Genomic DNA, 16,055 nt, shown 5'->3' with positions numbered 1-16,055 from the left:
ACGTTCGAATCACTAAACTGTTGAATAAAAAACTCCACTATTCAATAATGCACAATGGCCTTTACTAAAGTACTTCACAATAACACTTCTACCTCTCAACAGATAGCGTGCTTAAATCGAGAGTATCTCAGATATATACTTGTGTTTGTGCGTTGCTCTCCGCTGCTTGTATGGACATATGTATAGACATAATGGTTGATTTGTGTATGTGCATACAAGTCACTGCTTAGTATTGGCTTAGAGATGATAGTATCCCTTAGTGTTGCTAATATTCGTCACAATATTAATTTTCCTGAAGGGAAAAGGGTTTATAATTATGCTTTAATTATTTCAGCTTTGTTAAGTTAGAAAAATATAGATTTAAGTTAATTTTTGAATTGTTATATCAAAGAAAGACAATTTTTGATTACTTGATAACTTGATAATACATTACATATAATTAAATAAAAAATATTAAAAAGATAAAAGTCATATAAAATATACTACTACATCAAGGATACATCGTAACGATAAATTTCACGTTAATCAAGAAACTCCTACATTTCCGTTGAAACACGAATGTTACTTTTAAAACAATTATCAAATTAAATTTCATTTCGTTTACTTTAGCAAGAAGTGTGCTATCAAAACCACAGCACGCGTTCGTTTGTGTGGGAGTGAAATTATTTTTAGGAACAAGCGTTTCATAACGTTTATAACGTTAACGAAGTGGTTACATTTCGCGATGAGATAATAATAATACATAAGTTAATTTTAAAGGAAACTTACGTCTCATCAGCAGGCTCCACTGTTATTCAAACGTTGTCAACAATATCTAATAGTTACGTTGGTCTGACAAGTTGATTCTCTGGGTATAAAAACACGACCACGGTTAGCTTAGAAACTCACCGGCTTCGAATTTTTTCGCGTAGTTAGTTCCTCACGATAAGATCTCTGGCTTGGTGTCTGGAAGTATATTTTGTTTTTTTGTTTTTTTGCTTCGATTTTATGGATTATAGGACATCCCCTTACTTTTTCTTGAAGTAAGTATTGCAGGGACGCCTTACATTCGATCTTGGTTCAATATTTCTTCTTGACTTCTTTCAACAGCTTTAAATTTCAAAAATCAAAAGGATTGGAAAAATCACTTTTAAGAGAGTTTAGAATAATTTTATCATTTAGTGTTTACTAAGAGGCTATTACGACTAATTACTTCTTAAAAGTGACTTAAATTTTTGAGGCCGAAAGAAATCTTTGCCTCTCTCCAATAATAGTTTCAAATGGCTCAGAAAGGTTTAAAAAGGATAGCATAGTTAAGAAACCCAAAAAAAAGCACTGCTATAAAATTCATTTTGGTTTGTTGATTATATTAATATTAGGCCGATTAAAAGCCAATGTGGTATTCAGAAAGGAATTCATAAGTAGCATTTATTCGACTATCCTGAGAAACCTTTTAATTATTAAAAGCTCCCAAAACAGCTTATACTGACACACCTTCATATTCAAATAAATATTTACCAAATGCACTTTGATGACCATTTATCAATACATAAAAATATAAGTATGCATAAAATTAAATTCATAACTGGAAATTCACCTACAATTACATACAGTTATAATCCGATGTTGCATCACGTGGGCCAAATAGTAAATAGAAATCATGCTAATTTGTTAAGAGAAAATCAATAGAGACAAACAAACAAAAAAATAAAGGAAATGTGAATGTGAATAAGCTTATTAAAAACCATATTTTCTATTTATATTTCTGTTATTTCTACTCATAAAGCATGTAATTAATTATTGCAGTAAATTATTTGCTGCTAGAACTCCAGTTTCGATTTTATAAGTTGGGTACTGGTTGTTTTTCTTGACTTAACGGGGATTCGGTGAAATTGATCGAATTATGGTTAATTCGACCGAGTTCTTTGTCAAGCGAACAAATTAGTTTAGTTAGAAAAGAAATTGTCGCTCTTAAGTTAACAAAATTCTGTAAAATTATTCAGATTCCTAATCAATCTAACTGATTTTTTTGTTAATACAACTGATCTCACTGGTCATTTCAACAGCGATCAACAGTCAATACGTGAGCAAATTTCAAAGAGAATTTTACGCTCACTGCGCTCTCTACTTTGTACTTACGCATGCACATATTTACCTATGTATATGGCGGCCGCAGTGGTGTGATGGTAGCGTGCTCCGCCTACCACACCTAAGACCCCGGGCAAAGCAACATAAACATTTTAGAAATAAGGTTTTTCAATTAGAAGCAAATTTTCCTAAGCAGGTTCGCCCATCGGCACTGTTCGGCAAGCACTCCGAGTGTATTTCTGTCATGAAAAGATCTCAGTGAAAACTCATCTGCCCTGCAAATGCCGCAACATAGGTACTTTCGGACAAAGCTGTCGCAACAACTTTTTTTCTCCATTTGACTACTAAAACGGTCAATTACGAATCAACGATTTGCGCGCAGTTGATTCAATATCTTGTTGCGATGGATAAAAATTGACAGAAATTTCGGTTGAATTGACCCGTATTTCGGTTGATTTTACCAGTTTTTTTTTCATTCAGTGCATATTTGTCTGAACTCTTCTAAACTATCAGTCAAGTGCATTTGGTAAATTTTGCCCCTTATATCTCAAAGTATTTAAACAGACACAGGAAACTCAAGAAAAACATACAATGAATGGATTTCTGTGGAACAGTGGTATTCTGTTAGGTAGCCTTTGTCGGTTTTGTGGCATGAGATGGAAAAAGTAGAATAGGGGTATACTTCCTATAAGTTAATAAAAAATACATTGATAAGAAAATTCATTTTTTTCTAAAATGTTTTGTTTTAGTAAAAAACCTTTAAAAAATCCCACCATGCGGTGCATTACAAAAAACGCTATAGGGATATTAGTAAAGCTATTTCACCCGTAGTTAAGAACATCAAAAATCTCGTAAAAATAAGTTAAATATGTTTAGAACAACGTTAATTGATCTTACGAAATTACTTTACATGTAACTAACTACACATTCTGTCATTGTAAATTTTCTACTACACACAGACACTTTGCCTAATAAATATGGTTGTTTCCAGCGCACTAATATATATGTATATCGACGGCGTACGGACCGATATATTTAGGAAATTTCTACGAAATTTGAAATTTTGCTTTCAATTTTTAAGTAACGTTCCGATAAGCATGGTATATAACTCATAATCAAATAACAATATGCCACATAATTTGAGATTAAAACATAGATCATATACATATGTACAATGTACCAAGTGTGTATGAAAGGAAATGCAGCAAAAGTTAAAGACAAATTAGGGCCGAGCCACAATGAAGTTTTTGATATAGATGCCTTCAACGCAATTTTATGCATGCCCGTAACAACGCCACAATCACGCAAGATGTTGCGTTTGTAAATATAAAGGAAGTTCAGACTTAGCAAATGAAGTTTACTTCGCCTTGCCCATTAACATACAAAATTTCGCAAAGCACTGTTATAAAAATTCTCACAATACAAGAAAAATACTAGCTAACAAATTTTGTCTCCTATTCATTTGTTAAAATAATAATAATTTTACTTGTAAAGTGTTACAGCACTTATACCCAAAAGACATGTCAAATTCTTCTTATACTTTGCATGCAACAAAAGTTTGAAGTAGGCTACTTTTTAATGTCAGCTGGCGCCAGTGTAGCTCAATCTGCCGTACTCAAAAAAAATACATGAATCTACTCATAATGCATAAGATTGCGTTAAACGCATCTATATTAAAAACTTCTTATGTAACGGGGCTTTTATAAAGCGTGCAGAGGGAATTCCCATAATGGCTGCCTTAACACTAGAAACATGTCCTAGTGACTATCCCCATGTGCAGGTTTTGTAATTTTTTGTAATAGGGGCGCACTTTCATACTAGTACAAAGTTTCATACAAGTACAAAGTTTCATAGAAGTACAAAGTTTCATACAAGTAGTAAAAAGTTTCATACAAGTACAAAATTTCATACAAGTACAAAGTTGCATGTAAGAAGTAAAAAGTTTCATACAAGTAGTAAAAAGTTTCATACAAGTACAAAATTTCATACAAGTACAAAGTTTCATACAAGTAGTAAAAGTTTCATACTAACTCATAACTAGTTTAATATTGCGGTAAGCAAGACATCCTCGTTGTTGATTTTCCCAGCGGGGTAAGAGTTAGCATTAATTTTGGAACGATTTTCCGAAATCGCTTGTTTGGGGTTTCGGCGTAAGCTAGATACTGGAAATGTGGAACATGGCTCTCAACTGGGTGACGATCTAAGATTAAAAAAAGAGCCGCTAGGTGGCGTACCGATGAAGGCATTTTGGAGATGAAATGTCAAGAAACTTCCTTATAAGCTGGCTAGCTGTTTAAAATATGTTAGATGATAATTATGCAATGGACGGTTTCCAAAACGATATATGCCCAGCTTCTAGGGTTGAATTAAAAAATTGCAGATAAGTAGCTAGAAATACGTCCAAGTCTTTTATTTGACATAATTCGCATTAAAAGTCTCTATACGAAGTTGAAGTTAGCAAAAATTATATTGTCTGTAATATTTGTTTGCAGATTGCAACTAAAGTAACTGTACAACAGCATTTTTGTAATAACGTTACCATGGCATGTTGCCGAAAGCTTGTATCTTACAGATGATATCTTCCGAGTAGACGTACTCATAGTCTAGCACGTCTAGTTTCTATTTAACTTGCATTTAAAGGATGATCCTTCGACCATATATGCAGAGTCCTTACGGAATTTAACTTGGATCTCCAAGTAGATATTAGTCTTTATAAAATGACTAAAATTGCATACCTACACTTGGATATGCTACTATTTGTTTCCCCACTACCTTTTCAAATTTTCCCAGAAGCGTCATAAAGTTGTTACAACATGTTGCTAAAGATTTACTCAGCATTTTTCATCCCTGATAAAAAAAAACATTGGAGGGACTAATGGTGGATAGAAGAAGTGTAAGTATGAGATGTTGAGCTTTACTTAAGGAACAATATCTCTTCGGGCATCAAAGTAGTAACTCTTTTAGGACTAGTACAATGTATTCAAAGACCCCTTATGATGCCTTAACCTTGAAGTGCAAATAAAAAGAGCTCAGACGCACTGGACTATAAGTATATTAGCAAATTTATCTCTACGAAGTGAGCTTTCTGATAAATAACATGTCTTCTTTGGTAATTTGTCGTATTGTGTAATTGAAACATCGAAAAATAAATTCGGTTATGAAGCTTAGAATATACCGGCGGCAGGTATTCCTGTAGTAAGAGGCGGCTAAAATACAAAATTAATTCAAGGGGATGTGTAGCGAAACCCTTTAAAGGGGTAGCCAGATCAATCGTTCCCGAGATTGTAGGGATAGTACTTTATTAGTGCTTGTTACCGGAACATAACAGATTTGCATCCAGCAAAGGACCATCAACATCGATAAGACTCCAAAAACCTTAGGGGAGTGAATTTATAACAACAACACGATCGTTTTCTGTTCGCAATTATACTAACGCCTGTCTAAAGTGTGTCAAAAAGGTTTATAAGCACAATCAGAAAAGTATAGCCCGCTCTCTGGGTCTAAACCTTCTTTTTAGTTTCCGGCCTTAAATACAACTTAAAATTTTTGCTCTCAGTTCACGTTTTCGCCGAAACACCCATATGTACACCATGCCAACTTATGTAGTTGTATTTATAGCTGATTTGTAAATGGAAAATAATTGCAAAAATTAAAATGAGAAGGAAAATAAAGTAAAATATGAAAATTAAACGCTTAAGTGGGCGGGCACTACCTTGTAAATATTTATTTGAATGCTATAGCAAATATGTCTTATACATACAAGAAACATATGAGCATACATACTGACTGGCATACATATATTTACCTTAGTATTGTGCTATATCTGTTCGGTAAATTATACAATGCAAATAAAAGGGCCTTAAACAACAACAACAAATTGACACATTGTGTACATACATTTGTTAATACAAGACGCGTGTTTTGTTTACAAAAAGTCACATTTTACGTTTAATGAATTTTAGTTCATTTGCGGGTAGTTCGATTGCGACTTTTTGTTAGTGTCGTCAACAACTTGTTAAAACTACAATTGGCTACTTATTGATAATGCGGTCGTGGCAAAGTGTATCAAATTTAACGATTTTGATGCTGAAACTTTTAGCAAATCTTGTTTACAAATAAGTGACGTAGATACATATGTGTGTGACCATTTGTATGTATAAGGGTGGTCCTTATAAATCATATAAATGATTTATTCCAGTCACACCCCCCCCCCCCCCCCCCAAACGGTATGACCTTGGCCAAAACTATTACATATAAATTATGGTTCCGATTGTCATAGGATAAAGCGCGTCGCACAGGGGTCAGCCTTCAGATTTCTCTATGGAGACTCAAAAAATTAAAATAATATATTTGATTTTCAAATACTCAAAATCGGTAATGCTACAGTTGGTGATATCACATAAGTATACATTTTGGTCCCGATTGGAAACGGTTTAGAGGTGTCGCTCAGTGGTAGAAACTCAAACTTGAATTTATTTAGTAGTTTGCATAACACTCCTTAACCGTTTCCAATTGGGACCAAAAGTTATATGTCAACTATAGTATTATCGATAGAGTAATTTTAACTTTCAACCCTGTGGGACACGCTATAACCTTTGTCAATATATAGATATAGATATTACCGCCTGAAGGCGTGAGAGTAGAAAAAATCATTTATTTCATTTATATATAAGGATTACCCTAGTTTGTATACTCGCTATATGAATATATTATGTATGCTGAATTTATACGGTAAAGTGCAGAAATTTAACAAAAAAATTCAGCAGAATTGAACAAAGGACTTTATATATCAAAACTCCTTAATACTGTGACGAATATTAGCATCACTAAATATTGCTAACATCACTAAGTGTTACTAACATCACTAAACGGTTGTTAAATGAAGGCACAACAACAATAAAGCAAGCTACCACTCTTGTGTACGTAAACAAATCAATCATTTACGCACATACATAAAAGGTGACGGAGAGATACTCACAAGCGCATGTAGTCATCGCCCGAAGTAGTACTCACATATACACACGCATATGGCTACAAACTACAAATATACATACTGTATATGGCTGGTAACCAATCATGAAGTTCACGAAATTACTAGACCTTAGGAGAAATGGGTGAACGAGGAAACCAAAAGCAGCGCAAGCTGAGGTATAACTAAGCAGTTTGATTTAAAAAAGCAACTAGTTGTGAAGTAAGAGTTATTGTGAATTACTCTCAAAGGAGTCTAATAAAGACCATTTTGCATTATTGAATATTGGAGTTATTTATTCAACAGTTTAGCGTTTCGAACGTTAGCAGAAGGTTTGGAATAAGCGGAATTTCCCAAAATTCGTTACAATACTATAAAATAAAAAAATAAATAAATGCCACTAATTTTGATTATGATACTAGGCAAAGGTATTGACAAACTTTGTAGTACAAATAGCATATAGTTGTCCATTTCTTGGCGAGGCTATTGGAACAATATCGACGGAGCAGTGAACGTCGTTAAGGATATCTTTCCCTCAAAGTCGAATCGCAGCCACACTTCCATCCCAGCCGTTAAAGAGTAATCTCAATAAAGCGTTAATATAATAATTTCCAAGAGGAAAGTCTGATAAAGCGTAATAGAGAAGTGTGACTGTGCGGTCAAAGAAGATTACACAATGCCGTACGGGCACTTTGTTAGAAATGTTAGACCCACGATAAAGATGGAACGCGGAAAGAAATAACAACAAATTAGGGTTTTATTTTTTTGTTCTTCAATTGACAAATATATGATTAATTCAACTGAGTTTTTTGTCAGGAGGATAAATTTGTTTAGTCATTTCAACAGAAGAGAAATTGTTGGTCTCGAGTTAGCAACATTCTGAAAAACGAAAATTTCTCATTAAATCTAATTGATGCGATTGGTCATTTCAACAGCGAGCAACTGTCAATAATACCCAAATATGTTATTATACATATATATTAAAGAGAAACTCGCGACGCTCACTACTTTGTTCTTACGACATAACGACGCAGAAGTTTCTGTCACATCAACAACCATCACAGCCATTATTTTAAAGTTAACATAGATACCTCTGCCTATCATCAAATTCGTTTTTGTTGATTTAAATCTTGAAACTGTCAATTGTGAATTGACAATGGGCAGGTTAGGTTTAACGGGCCGATCCGTGAGAACATCACATAAACTGAATGAGTGCATAGCGTTGGCAGAAGTTTATTTATGTATGTTTGTTTAATGGTGTGTTCAGTTTATACTTACATATATTTAAGAATGCATGAGCTTACCACCGGCTTATAATAATTGAATTTCAATTATTATGTTTTCTAAGAGAAACTGAAAAGAAAGAAACGTTTACTGGCATATTGCGATGGACCCATTTCGAAAACCGCCAACGTAATCATCAGGCAATTTTGTAATGTTAGCAAAGGTTTCACCGGGATTCGAACCGTGAATCACATGGTGAAACTGCAGTAGCCTTTAACCACTAGACCATCCTGCTGGTATTTGTTTTCATGCTTAATTCAGTTTTTCTCATTTCTACACTAACAACACAATTGAGACATTTTGTCTCTATATTGATTTGTGTGCCATGTAGATTTGTTTTTGTAAAGTTCTTCTTCGTTGCGAATGAGAAGCTTTGTAAACTCAGGCTCAGTTGTACATATTTATGTATGTTTGTTTAATGGTGTGTTCAGTTTATACTTATATTTAAGAATTCATGAGCTTAACACCGGCTTATAATAATTGAATTTCAATTATTATGTTTTCTAAGAGAAATTGAAAAGAAAGAAGTTTATTTAATGACCAAACTAAAAAACCCTACCAAAAACCATGACCTATGTCACTTACTGCTTCTATATCTGACAGCTGTATTACTTCGAATTGCTGGGGTCTTAGCCTGGTAAGTGCAGGGCATGAAAACAAAGAATGCTCTATCGTTTCCTCCTTCAACCCGCACTTCCTACATCTACATCACTTACCAATCCTTATTTAAAATCATGTGACGCCACAAGGCAGTGTCCAGTCAGAATACTCGTCATGAGTCTACAGTCCTCTCTTTTTATTGATAGGAATAACTTTGTTAGTCTAAGGTTGTAAGACCTACACATGATCTTCCACACTTTACAGCCCCGCCCCGCCCATGGTTCACGCCTTAATCGCTTTGTCGATCATGAGCAACTCTCGCCTTCTCTTAATCTCTCCCAATCTGATATTGACGTTTACCGAGCAAGCTTCGAGGGATGCGCTCATTTTAACTAGTTCATCCGCTTTTTCATTCTCATATTCCCTGGGACCCAATGTAGACGTATGCTTCTCTCTATTCCGATTCTTTCCAGGGATTTTTGTGATGGATAAAAACAGTGTTCCAATTCACCGTTATAGTAAAACAAACGGTTTATTCGCAGACTGTAACATCGTGGTTGTGCTCATATCTATTCAGACCATACTTGGAAACAAAATATTTGTTTTATAATACCAAAATAGAAAGATTTTAATTTTCTAGAACGTAAATAAGCATAGTAGGTACCTAAATATAGAACTAATTGTTTAAACAAAATTCGGTGAAAAGGTGCAGGAAGAAGCAAGGAAAAACAATTTTGTGAATAAACGAAAACAAGTATTAGGTACCTGAGCACTTTCGCAATAAGTTAAATAAATATTCTTAGAAGAAATGTGTTTTGTTTTAATTTTTTTTGCTTACCCAAAAGGTGGGTCTTGCCTATTTAAAATTGCTAATGACAAAAAGAAATTTGTCTATTTATACATATGTACATATGCATGCATGGCGTCAGCGATTTTTGAAAATCACCTGAATTAATTTTAAAGCATTGAGTTATGTAAATTACTTACAGAATCTTGTGTTAAAGGTTTTTCTTTTCTTCATTAATGGCAATCGGTGATTAGTTTTTTTTTTCTAAATTTAAATCTTACGAAAAAATATATTGTAACGAATTTAGTGTAATTCGCTGTATTAGCAACCTTCTGCCAACGTTCCTATCGCTAAACTGTTGAATAAAACACTCCAATATTCTGTATTACAAAATGGTATTTATTAGACTGCTTTGAAAGTTCTTCACAATTAAGCTTCACTTAGCAACTAATAGCGTGTTTAAAACAAACTGATTGCCCATGCCTCGGCTGGTGCTGCTTTTATACTCTTCGGTTTCCTCGTTCGCATAATTTTTTTTAAAGTGGGCGTGGTCATTCTCCAATTTTTCTGGTTTTTATTAAGCATACATATAGTAATAGGAGTAACGTTCCTGCCAAATTTCATCATGATATCTTCAACGACTGCCAAATTACAGCTTGCAAAACTTTAAATTACATTCTTTTAAATGTGGGCGGTGCCACGCCCATTGTCAAAAATTTTACTAATTTTCTATTCTGCATCATAAGTTCAACTCACCTACCAAGTTTCACTGCTTTATCCGTCTTTGGTAATGAATTATCGCACTTTTTCGGTTTTTCGAAATTTTCGATATCGAAAAAGTGGGCGTGGTTATAGTCCGATATTGTTCATTTTAAATAGCGATCTGAGATGAGTGCTCAGGAACCTACATACCAAATTTCATCAAGATACCTCAAAATTTACTCAAGTTATCGTGTTAACGGACGGACGGACAGACGGACATGGCTCAATTTTTTATCGATCCTGATAATTTTGATATATGGAAGTCTATATCTATCTCGATTCCTTTATACCTGTACAACCAACCGTTATCCAATCAAAGTTAATATACTCTGTGAGCTCTCCTCAACTGAGTATAAAAATGGTAGTACCGTGGAGCCAGTGGTAGTCTGGAGCCACAACAACAAGCATACATTCGTTCATTAACCTTCTAATCAGGAACTGGTTGGTCCTAATGACCTCACATATGTGACTGTGTGTATCCATAGCGTTAAAGAAATTATTTCGACGCGAAAAATTAAAACCATATCAAATCACAAGTTTAGGGCCGTGACTAGTATTCTTCCGATATCTGAAAGCTCCGCTATTCCTAAGAGTTGGAACGTTAAACTGGCGAGAGCAGGGTACGCATACAATATGTAGCGAACCTGCAGTGCCCTGTACGAATAATGAGCCTACAGTCCTGTCTCTTAAGTGATAAGATAAACTTTGCCCAAAGTCGTAAACTTGCACATGATTTTCAACGATTCAGCGCCTCTCGTGCCTGATTGGTAATGTACAACCCCTGCGTTCTTTCCATCTCATGATCACGTCTACCGTTTATGCTACAGGAATTGGTTCTTCTTGGCTAACCTATTCGCCCTTTCCTGATAAAATGGGTGTCATACAACAAGTACAAAGTGAGAAAATGGGACTGCATAAGGAACTATTTATTTGGGTAAATCCAGCCGTATTGGTTTAAAAAATACAAGCCTACAACAAAATCTTTAAGGCGAAAGACGGGCCGAAGAAGAGTTATCATCACGACACTTCGGATACAAACAGGATCATTATGATTCCTTGGGCCACAAACAGAACAATGGGTCTGTCCCTTACTGTGACAGCCAATGCATATATATGTATTTATTGCTAGGTGCTTGAAGGTCTGTTAATCAGCAACAATGTTCTCGACTTATTCATTGTAAAAAGTGTGTTTATGTGTCCTTTATTATCGTTTCCTGCTCCAACCCTCACTTCCTACATTTATTGCCACTGGCTAGGCCTAATTTAGAGGCATGTGACGCCAGAAGGCAGTGCTTAGTAAGAATACCCATCTTGAGCCCCTTAAGTCAATGCTACTTCTTCCGTCTAAAAGTGATATGGCAGATCAGAGGCATTGAGTCTCGTTGCAACTGTTAATGCTAAGTTCTTCGCCATTTGGTCTACAGGTGGAATGTGCAGAATGGCATACAGTTCAGCCATTGGGGTCCTTTTTAGGGCTCCCGTTTTGCTAAACATTGATAGGCTGCACACACCCTCCAATTTTTCGAGAAAGGTACTTATTTGTGTAGCCGTACACCAAACAAGGACTCCATAGTCTGAGATAGTGGTTGGTGAAAACTTAAAAAAAAATTATACTGAAGAGGTGGTTTTATTTTGAAAATTGAAATAAAATAATTTAAACACATTTTTTTAAGTTAAACGGTTTTATTGAAAACAATACTTACATGAAGTAATAATAATACTAGGTACTAGTCATCACACTCCTCATCAATCTAGGGCGTTGATCAGACAATTAAATAAAAGCGTTGGGCGCGTGAAATTTCTTAAAATGTGAGGCGTAGCACAACCTTGGTCTTATATATGACTATCAATAGAAATTTGACGCGTCCAACGCTTTTATTTAATTGTCTGATCAATGCCCTAGAATGATGAGGAGTGCGATGACTACCACCTAGGACCTACATAATTATTTTCTAGCTTTTAATATTATTATTACTTCTAGTAAGTATTATTTTCAATAAAACCGTTTAATTAAAACATTTTTTTTTATTATTTTATTTTCAAGTTTTTAGTCTTTATTTAATTGCCTATTATTTCTCATCAATTTAGTTCATTTAGTGACTCATTATTACAAGGACTCTTTCCTGGCAATTTCTTACCATCTACGTCCTCACTGCATAATCCTTCCAAAGACTTTACTCGACTCTGCGCCACGTATGCTTGTTCCTCCTCGAACTCCAAAATATTTTGATGTCACTTCTACCGGAATGTATGTAATATTTGTTCCAAATATGAGCTAAATCGGACATCATAGGTCGCTTTCTATTCATGTATGTATTATTTGTTCCAAATATGAGCCAAATCGGACCACAAATACAATTTTTTTCAATATCTCGATCCTTGCGCCACCTAGCGGCGATCTTTTTTCATAGGTCGCTTTCTATTCATGTATCATGTGTTCAGAAAATGAACCAAATCGGACCACAAATGCGATTTTTTGAAATATTTCGATCCATGCGCCACCTATCGGAGTTTTTTCTTATTATTATATTGTCGTCAGTTGCTGAACTATATTCCAAGTTTCAAGTTTGTAGCTTATCGGGAAGTTACTTAAATTTCAATTACAATATTCTTGCCGGCCAGCCAGCCAGCCGTTAAGTCAACTAAATAAAACACGTTAAAAATTATAAATTTTAGATTTTTTTGCGCTTGGAAAATAAAAGATAGTTTTCTTATGAACTTTTTTATTATGATCTGAATATAAAACTTTTTTTGTAGTTTTTTTTATTTCGCTTGAAAAACAATTGTAGTTTTTCCACTTTGCTCAGAAACTTGAATAATAATAATGATAATAACTAGGCGCGATATATTTTCTAGGAGTTTTAGGCAGAGCTTTTTCATGTACCTTCTTTTAAACTTTTTTTCTTAAGACAAGCGCATTTCACCGTGGCTTTCCTACAGGGTACTGAAACACGCATATAAAAAAGAGACTGACAAATGCGTTAAGTCGCCTTTGTACATCTATTGCGAGTGTCCGTTAAGTTAAACAGGAAATAACACCATATTTTAATCGTATTTATAACCGCAGTTTCAACTTTTTGACCGCACTGAATCAAGGCTTTTGTTAAAACTTTCAATTTCGTTTATTTTTCTCATCACCATCTCAATTTGAGCACAAAGATAATATTTTGCTTACATTTCTTTGGTTCGCACAAAAGAAGCAGGGCACGAAGAATCGGCGCCTGAATAGAAGAGATGCTATAAATAAATAGGTACGTATGTATGTATATGTATAGGTATTATGTGACAAGTAATTTTTGTAGTGGAGATGAATCTTTTGTAGACAATTTTGATTTATATAATAAACTATTCAACTTACATTGCAAAAGCTCCTTCCTTACAAATTCGTACACAATTACTGCTATATTAGGTCCACCGTTACTTTTGATAGTTTTCTTATGCAGTCAATTTAATTGTATGGCACTTTTATTTTAAGAATCAACAACTTTTTCACACTCGTGTCACGAACCTTTTTTACTGTTGCAAAATTTGCTGATTTTTTTTTTTTGTAAACGAAATGCACCTTGCCTTTTTATAACACTTGAGAAAATATTTTATAAACTATCTTGATATAATATTTATATTTTAAATATTAAAACACTTAACAACTATTGCACAAAAATAAGATTTTTTAAATTGCAACTATGTATTACACAAAATTTTATTCAGAAAAGCAAACGAAATCTTCACCCCATTTACTAAATAGTGCACCATACAGAACAGTTTCTCTTTAAAATCTGACAGCTACTGAGTGCGGCGGGCTAGCACATGTCACTTAAGTACTTGTACGCGCGCTAACACAGAGCAGACGTGCATACCAATATGGGCCTAATACAGCGCTATTGCTGAGCATTATAGTGTTTAGAAGTGTTTGGTTGTAGCGAAGAAGAAGATTTGCCACGCATTATATGAGAACCAAAAGCAACGTGGGCATTATGTGTTTACTCCCCATTTAGAGCGTTACAAAATTCACTCTCGCACTCTTTTGCCCTTTAGCATGCAGAATTTACTTTGTTTTCCCTTTCTACTTTCCAGTTTTTAAATTTGAAAAGAGAACTAATTAGCAAGAAGAATTCTCGGAAACATAAAATAACACACACAGTCTGACTATTGGAATCTCCTAGTGACATTTGGCTTTAACCGGCGAGAAGTATGGACCTTTGTTAGTATATACTTAAGGGCCCATTCCTCATACTTAGCATAGACTTGACTTTACTTGAGAACTGTCACTTACAGTTCTGTTAAATAAACATTGCATGTTACTGATTACTCAAAACTTAGCAACACTTAACTTGACTTAGAAATCTGTTGAATTTTGATTTTCTATGTAAGTTCTAAGTGACCTTAACATTTTGAGATGCCATTTGTTTGTTTCCATTTCATTTTGACATTTTGTCTTGCAAGTTGACATTTACTGATTGTTTTCAACAATTTTTACACTCATAAATTAATTATAGTACTTTGTTTAAAAACCAGCACTTTTTGTAGCAAATATTTCACAATAAAATGGCAGCTGGAAAACAGCAGATTATGATGCCAGATTGTATGCGCTAAGTGGAGTATAATCGTGGCTAAGTTGCCAAGTTTACGCCAAGTCAAGTCGTCTATGCTAAGTATCAGTAATGGGCCCTTTACACATTTGTGTTTATATGTAGATATACATACATACATACATTTTACTTGACTCGAGTTTATTTATGTGTAGGGGAGAGTGAAAAACTGTTCGCCTTTTTGTGGTGGTACATAGTTTGCCCTACACCAATATTTAGAAACCCTCAAGGAACTTCATAGCGAAGAGCTCTAGTAAAGAAGACTGTGATAGATTCAACATACATACATATATCTCGAATACTGCAAGGTTCATGCTATCTGATTCTGTCACCATCAATGCGCCGCGGCCATTTTTCAGGACAATAAAAAAACTTCGAAATCATAATTTTTGTTAGTCGAAAAACGCTTTTATTTCTTTATTGAACACTACTCAGTCAAAATAAAGTACGATCTTAAACTAAATATTTCTGTAGGGACTATCGTCTTAAGCATCACTTCTAAGACACCGCACGATAGAAATTCGTTTGGACACTTTTAGAGGTACTCCCCATTACTGACAGATTCATAGTTTCTGTTTGAAATAATTTCCGACCATTTGCAATTTTGACACTTATAGACTCTGGAGATTGGTGTCAAATTTGGAAACAGTACTAACTTAAAAAAAACTTACATAAGTTCAGCCTATATTAAAACGGAGCTTCTCTTCGAAATTTGCGTACTCTTCTTCTTTAAGGAGACTCACTGAAGGTTTTGGAAGTTTTATCAATGTTGATGGTCCTTCGCCTGATAAAGATCCTGGGCCGTATTCTGCATCTCTATTAGAAAGGAAATGCGGTCCCCTCGCAGTGCCTTCTACTGACATTTTTAATATTTTGATGTCCTACGAAATGACAATGTCGCCCTTGCATACCCTTTGCTCACCTTATGAACTAGCTCATTCGTATATGGTACTGAAGTAGTCACTGCCTTTGATTATTTAGTGTAAAAACCGTTTAG

General features: G+C 34.6%; 1 protein-coding gene across 1 annotated transcript in view; it reads right to left on the bottom strand.

The window, feature by feature from the left end:
• path (pathetic) overlaps positions 1–14,347 on the bottom strand; it is a 118,079-nt gene extending 103,732 nt beyond the window's left edge. The window contains exon 1 of the mRNA XM_067789009.1: positions 13,828–14,347. The gene's annotated coding sequence lies outside the window, so the exon portion shown is untranslated. The remainder of the gene's footprint in view (positions 1–13,827) is intronic.
• Positions 14,348–16,055: the final 1,708 nt, after the last annotated feature.

Source organism: Eurosta solidaginis, chromosome 5 (genome assembly GCF_040869045.1).
Source record: "Eurosta solidaginis isolate ZX-2024a chromosome 5, ASM4086904v1, whole genome shotgun sequence".
NCBI classification, from domain to species: Eukaryota; Metazoa; Arthropoda; class Insecta; order Diptera; family Tephritidae; genus Eurosta; species Eurosta solidaginis.
The sequence above is the reverse complement of the archived record's forward strand: the minus strand, read 5'-3'. Positions and strand labels throughout refer to the sequence as shown.